This window comes from Nelumbo nucifera, chromosome 8 (genome assembly GCF_055504915.1).
Source record: "Nelumbo nucifera cultivar China Antique chromosome 8, China Antique-T2T, whole genome shotgun sequence".
NCBI classification, from domain to species: domain Eukaryota; kingdom Viridiplantae; phylum Streptophyta; class Magnoliopsida; order Proteales; family Nelumbonaceae; genus Nelumbo; species Nelumbo nucifera.
In genome coordinates, this window is record NC_142656.1 from 55,845,881 (window position 1) to 55,854,936 (window position 9,056).

Consider the following 9,056-nt stretch of genomic DNA (forward strand, 5'->3'; position numbering starts at 1 on the left):
ATTGTCAATTAGCCGTTTCACTCATTTTGTTTAATGAAGTAGTTGAATACCTTTTGTATTTAAACTCTATCATTTATAGACAGTTCAAAATTCAAATAAAATTACAAGGTTCATTCTCACCTCAAATAGAATATTATTTTACAAATCTCTTAAACTGGGACCTCTCAGCATAGGCATAGAGATCTTTCTTTTTAAGTTTCTTTAATAAAATCCAAAATCCTTACATCGAATGGGCCTCACTAATACGGTGCTCATCCGTTTCTCTCTCCTAGCTTTGTGGGTCCACTTAGTTGTCAACTTCAAAGTATTTGACTCTTATTTTATTCTGTACTTATATAAGGAAGGTAGAAGGTGATTCCCAACCGCCCCAGTTAATTCGATAAGAAATTAAAGCCTTTATTAGAAACACGCAATAGATTGTACTATAATGCATGCATGTGGGAGTATAGAAAACTAATGATATATATACCAATATTGTCTATTTATTCATTTTTTTGGCCTGAAAATTCCACAAGAGTTGAATAACAAATCTTTTGTAATACAATTATTCTGGAGTAGGAGACCAGTTGTAAATGTTGGTGATTGATAAGGAATCTATAAAAGAAAGCTTTGCGTTAGGGGTGTCTATGAAAAACTGAAAAACCGAAAAATTGAATCGAACTGAGAAAACTGAATCGCAAAATGCGGTTAATCAAATTGATTAATTCGGTTTCGGTTCTGGATTTTTGAAAAACTGAAGAATCGGTTTGACGGGACTTGATCTTTTATGTCAAATCTTTAAGGTACCCATTCATCACCACATTGCCTCTAAACATTACTTCGCTTATGGTCTTTGCATCTGCTGGTACACTCTTCATGGCCACTGGATCTTTTATGTCAACCTCCTCCATTCCATGATGTTGCAGGCCTTGGCGGGACTTGATCTTTGCTTGTTCATGAGCAGACAAGGCATCTCACTCAGGCTTCCATGTACAAACTGTTCCTGGACCATAGGTTTCTGTTAGGCCATATGAGTGTGTAACGCCAAAACCAAGTTCCTCCATCTTGAACAAGATCTCTGAAGGTGGTGGTGCAGCGCCTGTCATCATCTCAACCTTGTGGGGAAGTGTCTTCCTTTCACTGGAAGGTGCATTGACAAGCATGTTCAAGACTGTTGGTGCACCACCCATGTGTGTTACTTTGTGGAGACAGATACTATCAAATATGCCCTTTGCAGAGACATGTCTGAGACAAACATTGGTGCCACCTTCAGCTGCCACACCCCAAGTGAGGCACCATCCGTTGCAGTGGAACATAGGAATAGTCCATAGGTACACAGGCATCGGGCCCATGGAGTTTAAAAGAACTGCTGCAAAGGAATTGAGGTAATTAAGCTCCCCCGTGGCTGTAAACAACTCCTTTGGGGCTTGATGTGGTGCCAGAAGTATAATTCAATGAAATAGGGTCCCATTCATCCATTGGCCATCTGATATCAAAATTCAGTTGTCCTACCTCTAGCAAACTTTCATATTGCAATTCACCAGAAGTTGAGGCAGCATTTTTAATGATTGGGGAAGGTTTATTGCACTCTGTAATTAGGATCAGGTGTGGTAACTTGGCTTTTGTGTTGGAGAGAAGTTTAAGTGCTCCTTGAACAACTTCGAGGAACTGGTACTGATTTTGGCTTCTGAATGACAAGGTGGGTTTGAGTTTGACAGTGGCCATTTCATGTTAAAAATTCTGGAGGTTAGGTCCATTTCTATTTCAGCCCTCCCAAGACATTAGATAGCTGGTACCATTACCAGGTCCTAGGAGAACCTGAGCCAACTAAAAGTTCCCGAGCCCAAGTGGAGGTAGGCAAAGTTTGACTGAGCTTTGCCTGTTGACAGCCCTACATGCTAGTTTGATTCTAAACTCATTTAAAAATGAAGAGTGAGCTTTAGGGAGGCAATAAATTAAGGCCCCATCTGGTGCGTGTTTTTGTGCGGTCTTTTCGCTGCTTAAAAGTTGGGAAGACCGAAAATCGGTCTATTCCCGTTTGGCACGCGGAAGACCTCGTCGCCAAAAGATGGGGTGCCAAAAAGATGTGGGAAGCCAGCCCATTTTGGGCTGATTTTGGGATGCTCCAAATGAAGCTTCCCACGTCTTTCGCAATTTAATCTCACACGGAAAGACTCGAAACGAAGCATAGAAAGATGCACGTCTGCCAAACGGTCTTCGGGCTGCCCAGATCTTATGTCAAAAGCTCAATGCATTTATTGACTGTCAGAGCTATGAGAAGATCTTCTCAAAAAGACTTACCAAACGGACCGTAAATAATTAATTTTCATTTATCAATACAAGAATGAGTTCTCAATCCACATCTGGAATTAGGTTTCGTAATAGCTTAAAATATAGTGCAAGATACTGTAAATGTGGAAAAAAATGTATACTTCACGTGTCAAAGACATCTGCTAATTATCAAAGGTTATTTTACACTTGCCCTGGCAAACCTGTAAGTATTACTATATTTTCATTGTGTGTTTGTGATGACAAATCTGTTATGTTAAATGTATTGACTTGTGTTTGCATGTATGTAGATAAATGATACTGAGGAGGAAACTTATTCCAATTTCAACTACTCCAATTTGAAGTGTTGCAACTTTTTTGAATGGGCAATTCCTATAAGTAGTTCAGATGAAGCTACATAAACCAAGAGCAATGCATTGAATCTAGAAAGCCATGTTGAAAAGTTAGAGAAATTAGTTGCTGAAGGACAAAGATGGCTTTACAGCAATTATTTACCGAAGGACCGAAGACTATGCAGATGTTGCTTATTAGTTTTGTAGTTGTGTTTATAGTATTCTTGTACATATATAAGAATTAGTATATAGGTGAAAGAACCAATTACTAGTAAACGATAACTATTGTATTTATGGATACTCAAATATTTACCCATGTGCTAGCAATGGTTACAAACTCAGGCCAGAACACCAATTAGTTTTAAGTTTTGTATTTGATTTATGGATGTTGATTTACAAACTCAGGCTAGAACCAATTACTAGTCTATATCTATATGGATGCTGAAATGAAACATAGCTGGCATTACTGGAAAGGACAGGCTTTACCAGAACATGGTTTGGCATTACTTGAAATCCCTCCAGCTAATAAGTGTGTAGCACATGGCTTTACCAATTACTAGTCTAAGTGTGTAGCACATGATTTTGATTGAGGCCAATGTCACCCTCCAGCTTTCAATCTGGGCCTCTAGTGAGCCTGCAGGCGATGTCATAGACATTATGCATTCAAGACTTGACAGTAGAGGAGAGGAGATATGAGGGTGGGATGGGATCGATGCAGTGTGTTTGGGTTCGGTCTTAGCCTTTTTGGGTGTCCATTTTTTCTAGATTTACAACTTTTTCACAAAGTACAACAGGTCAAGATTTTTAACAAGAAATTATATTGAACGATCTGAACCGGAGGGTTGCCTTGCTAGTTGATTAACCAGACCACACATCCCCGAGAACAAATTTCAGTTGGAGTTAACGCTAATCTAATCTCTTTGGCATTAATGAGAAAGAAAAAGTGGTGTGCCCATTGATTTCACTTCCTGTTTTAGATGAATTGAGATAAACCATAAATCTAGTCTTTGTTTCGCCGATGTTTGTACTCCACATAATATAAAATTACAAAAATTTATATTTTAATAGCTAACAGACTGCTAATGCTAAATCACATAACTTTTCTATTACGTTACTCAAAATCGTAAGTCACTTGATGAGATTCCTTCAACTCTCTATTAGGTTTTCCAGGTGGTTGAGACGGTGACGCTTAGCATTATCAAGCTTGCAATCTGCATTGTGTTCATAACTAATGTAGGGAATTGGGAAATTCAGTATTAATATATTCAAAATTAAATCAATAAAAAGGCCTCACCCATTATTTTCAGTGTATTCATGTGTGGCTGGATCCATTAAACGCCAAATAATCTCTCATAGATTAAAATCAAACCCAGAAATGATGGAATAATGGTGACAATCTTTACATTTTTCCTAAAATATAGAAAATCAAGGATATGATGCAGAAATGATTGAAGTGTTCAAGATATAATTTGTCAGTTTACAATACTATCCAACCACTACACTACCTTCCCTCTCTACTTCTTTCATTTTTTTCCTAAGTTGGATGGAGTTCATAGACATAGCCAAAACCTGCAAACCAAATAACATTTTAAGTTAATTTTTCATAGCTATGAAATAATAAAATAGTTGAATGCAGTTCAATAAGTAAGTGAATTCCCTTCATGTAGTGTTTGGCTTCCCAGAAAATAAGAATAAGAGTGAGAAAATTATCAAGTGAATTCCCTTCACCTGATTGATAACATGCTAGCCTAAGGCATCCCCCCCTTTTCTAGTTGTTGGTCTTGATAGAGTGGTCCAATCCAAGATGATTCTTGCATTTACACATGAAAGTGTTTTTGTAATTATACAAAAAATAAAAATAAAAAATAAAACACATTTTTAGAAATAAACATTTGCTCATATGAGATTTATTAGAGATGGTTTGACTTAACTTACTTTCAGGTACCTCTGTCTATAGATACAATGCCCAATTATGAATTGCAATGATTTTATAGAGTATTGAAAAAATCCATGCACACCACTTACTTGTATGAGAAAATTATTTACAAAAGAGTTAGAATGGTTATACATAAACCAATGTGGTGCCTGTGGCAAAAAATATATGTAACGAATATATTAGTTGTTGTCTACTAAAATTGATCTTTGCTTAAAACTTTAAGTTAATTTCAAACAATTACTTGCAAAGGTGAGGGCATAGTGTGTTGTTGTTGCCAATTCATCTATAATGTAACTCCATGATATCAGAATACATAACTCACTTGAAATTATTGTAAACTCACAACGGAGGAAAAAATAACTTACAAGAAGAAGGTAAGGAATGGTTCTTTGTGGATCACTTCCATCTGTAGTAGTTTGAATATTGTCCGCAGAACCTTGACCCTGAATTTTTCAGGATTTTGTTAAAGTTTCAAGTGCAACAAATATTTACCAAAATTTATCACTTTATTGGTTATAGGATTCACAGTGCCCCTATCTCTACAAGTCTGAATCATAGAAGAATCAATTAAATGTTTGAACAATAAAAACTGAAGTAAATTGAAAAATACCTGTGAAGAGCATTTATCATTAGATTGGTCTTTCTTTGTTCTTCTCCGCTTGACTAGTGCTTTCTACAAGGCATTTTTTGATCTTTTTGAAGAGTGTACAGAGGAAACCTTGTGCTTAAATCCCTTTGCTGATTTCAGAAACCCAATCCCCATAGAACTACCCTCAACACTGGTGTTATCACCAATATGCATTGCATTGGTGTTATCACCAACATTCATTGCATTGGTGTTAATACCAACATCCATTTCTGATTGTGTGCCATCAAGACCAATGCAAGGAGACCCAATTTTTTCATTTTCAAATTGCATATCGTGAGATGCTATAAATGATTTCTCAGTGTAACTTCCTTAAACACCTTGTCACATCTTCCAACAGCTTTTCTCCTACTTGCATAACAATGTTGTAAGCATCATTATTTACCACTTGGGTGAGTAGATGAAACATCTCTTTTGCATGTGTTGTTATTTTTGCAGCTTGATCAGAGTACCTATTAAATCCATGAGATGCTACACCCTTGCATTTTTTTGCACCAATGGTCCATCGGTTCAATACATAGGATGAGGGTAAGGGCTCCCTCCTATAATCAAGTATCTTCAATGCATGCCTATATAAGACCCCAACAAATTCAAAGTTCCAGTAATTACAACTAATTGATTTATTTCTTGAATCAAATGTCACAATGAACCGACGGCTCACAACATACACATGATTTGTATATTCAATTACCATTTCAGACACCACACGATCTTCTATAATGGTGCAAGTCAATTGTTGCATTACTTCATTATGAAACAGGGAAAAGATAGGTGGTGTATACACACGAGAAGCAAAATCCAGTATGCCCACATGTGTTGTCATGATTAGCATGCTTTGTGTTGTTGCAAATTCGACTTTCAACTCCTCATACCACCTATCAGCAACTACTCTCTTCAAAGTGCTAAAGAAACCTTGACAAGTCATACCTAATATTGAGTTATTTCTTGAGAAAAGCATTCAAACTCTCACTTCTTTGTGTTGTGTCTATCCCGGCAGAAAATGATTGTCGTCCAAAAGCTAATGCCCATTTGTGCCTCTTACTATATAATTTTTGCAACCACTCATTCTTCTGAAGTCCATACTTATTGATCATGCCCACCCATGCATCTTCAAAATCATCAACATCTTCACAATCATACACACAACTACTAAAATCTTTAGAAAATGATTTAAATCTTTCAAACACACCACTAAGGTGTTTTGTTGCATTTTGGAACATATGCCATACACATAACCGGTGATGTGATTCTGGTAGTACTAAACCAATTGCTTTTGCCATAGATGCATCAACATCAGTTAGAATTGTTTTAGGCTTTTTTCCTCCCATAGTTTTGACAAACACATTATTCACCCCAACAAATACCACAAATGGTCTATTCTCTTTGTTTGTTCTATATGTTGTGTCAAAACATATCACATCACCAAAATGAGCATAATCTACAATCATTTGAGCATCTACCCAAAATAGATATGTAACTAATTCAACTTGGTCAAGTTGAATTGCATAAACAAATGATGAATCTTGTGATTACCTTGTTTTTAAAATATTTCAGAACACCACCTGCCTCCCCCTTCTCCATATTTCTAGTCCGGTATGTATGCAAGTAATTCATCAAATCCATTGAAGTAAACCCAATACTTTCATGTCCACCAGCCTCGCTGGCCATCAACTCCATTACTGCTTTTGGAGCAATTCTTACATCATTTGCCATTATACCTTGATTACCTTGTGCGTCATTGATTCTTCTTTGTGGCTTCAACATATGCGACATGGAAGGGGTTGTAACTATTTGATTATGCATCTCATCAAAACCAATGGCACGATAACCATCTTTCGTATGACTTATCTTCATAGTTGCCATACAACCACATCTTATCATTTGTCTATTCTTCTTTACATAGACCCCACATTTATTTGCACTACGTTTGCCTTCTCAAGTAACAAAACTTGCAGTATCTTACTTGATTTATCCCCTTGTCAACAACTCTATTTTCTTTTCGAGTACTAAACCCCACCTTCCCAGCATATATATTATAGAACTCATATGCTTCCTCTATTGTTTCAAATATCATGCTAACCTTTGGAGTGCACTCTTTAGAAATAACACTTAATTTTTCTTTCAACATATTTTCAATACTTGCATCAATGCCTTTAGTTTCCTCACATGTAGGCAAATCATTATTAGGTTTATCAAGTTCTTCAATTATATTAGGCAAAGCTTATACCTCATCAAAAGCATTGACAATGTTGGTACCCTCCATTTTACCCATGCTAGATGAAGATTTGAATGGTTCACCCTCATCTCCATCAAGTTCAAACACCAACCTTTGCATAGAGTTTGGTGTGGCCTCCATTTCTTGTTGCACATGCCAACACAATTTATTCTTATGTGGAACTAAGAAATTAACCCAGTATGGGATTAAATAATACAGAAAAAAATAAATTGGTCATATTTTATAAATGATATGGTCACTGTAGAAACATTCAAATACTTTCAAATACTCATCTGCATACAAGTGGTTTATTAAATAACTTACAGCATAGAAAAGAGGGTAAAATATGAACCCCAGAATCCAAGAATGTAGAAAATAGACACCCAACAACATTGCTTAAAAAACAAAACAACAAGCCTCCAAAGTATAGATAATATACAAATAATATTCACATGAATACCAGAACCAAACAACAAATTGTTGCTACCAAATAATAAACACTTAAAAATACACATGCACATTCAATAAGTATCCTTGAATGACCACAACTAGAGAGCATTTTGATAAATATGTGGAATTGTCAGTATAATGATAAGTTTATCAAAGCAAGATTTAGATGTGATGTACCCAAAGCAATCTAAAGAGATGAAGAAGGGTTGGTTGGGAAAATTGGATGAAGTGGGGAAAACCAAGAATTTGGTTTCTGAAAAAAAAAACAAAAATTTCTCGTTAAGTGATAACATCAAAATGAGAAATCCATTGGTTTTGATAAAAAAGAAATCTATTGGTGTTATTTCCCGTTAAGTGATGTAAAATATAAATAATCCACTTAAATCGTGCATGTAACAACCTCTAAATAGCACAACTGTAGTTATTAGAAAAACAAAGAAAAAATAAAAAGAGGTGAAAAGGTGGGCTGGAGAGTACTGCTGGTTACTGTTGTAGGTCGCTGGTGCTGAAGAAGAAGAAAACTCTGCCACCATTTTCTCTAATATCTGAAAAACAAAAATATCAGAAAAAAGAAGAAAAAATAAAAAATGAGGTGAACAGGTGGGCTGGAGAGTACCGCCCATTGTTGTTGTAGGCTGTTGGTGCCCGAGAAGGAGAATATAACTCTTCTGCCGGTTTCTCTAATATCTAGAAAATGAAAATATGATGAAAAAAAGAGAAATAAAAAATGAGGTGGTGAAAAGGTGGGCTGGAGAGTACCACCAGTTGTCGTTATAGGTCGCTGGTGTCAGAGAAGGAGAAGATGCTCTGGCGAGGAAGAAGCACTCGGGGTCAGGCACTCGAGAGGGAGGAGGTGGGAAGAGGGTTTTGAGATACCCTAGTCTGTCGAATGAAATGGTATGAAATGGGAGTAAATGGGATTTTTGGGGGGTAATGGAAGGGGCTAACGGGCATCCTGTTAGTCCTGCATGCGCCATTTAGTGCCACCGTGTGAAGGGACAGGTGGTGGATGTTGAGCGTGTGGGGCGTTTGTGGGGCAAAACTGGGTGGGGCGCAGATTTGAAACTCCTCGGCTAACGTCTGCTATTGATGTTTGTCTCCTTTGATCATAGAAACAATGGCTCTTGGATGATTGGAAATGGAAAAAAATGTAGTCTATGGAAGGATATTTAGGTTTTAATTGTCCCTTTAAATGTGTAATAAGTGTGC

The 9,056-nt window shown here is 36.7% G+C and overlaps 2 pseudogenes across 1 annotated transcript; both read right to left on the bottom strand.

The window, feature by feature from the left end:
* Positions 1-764: 764 nt before the first annotated feature.
* On the bottom strand, positions 765-1,704 carry LOC104589218 (butanoate--CoA ligase AAE1 pseudogene; annotated as a pseudogene).
* A 2,227-nt stretch (positions 1,705-3,931) lies between these two features.
* On the bottom strand, positions 3,932-7,403 carry LOC104589204 (protein FAR1-RELATED SEQUENCE 5-like; annotated as a pseudogene). The gene is made up of 4 exons (XR_016079195.1): positions 5,147-7,403; positions 4,902-4,979; positions 4,626-4,685; positions 3,932-4,169 (listed from the first exon to the last, which is right to left on the bottom strand). The product of XR_016079195.1 is annotated as a protein FAR1-RELATED SEQUENCE 5-like (transcript).
* Between the last annotated feature and the right edge of the window lie 1,653 nt (positions 7,404-9,056).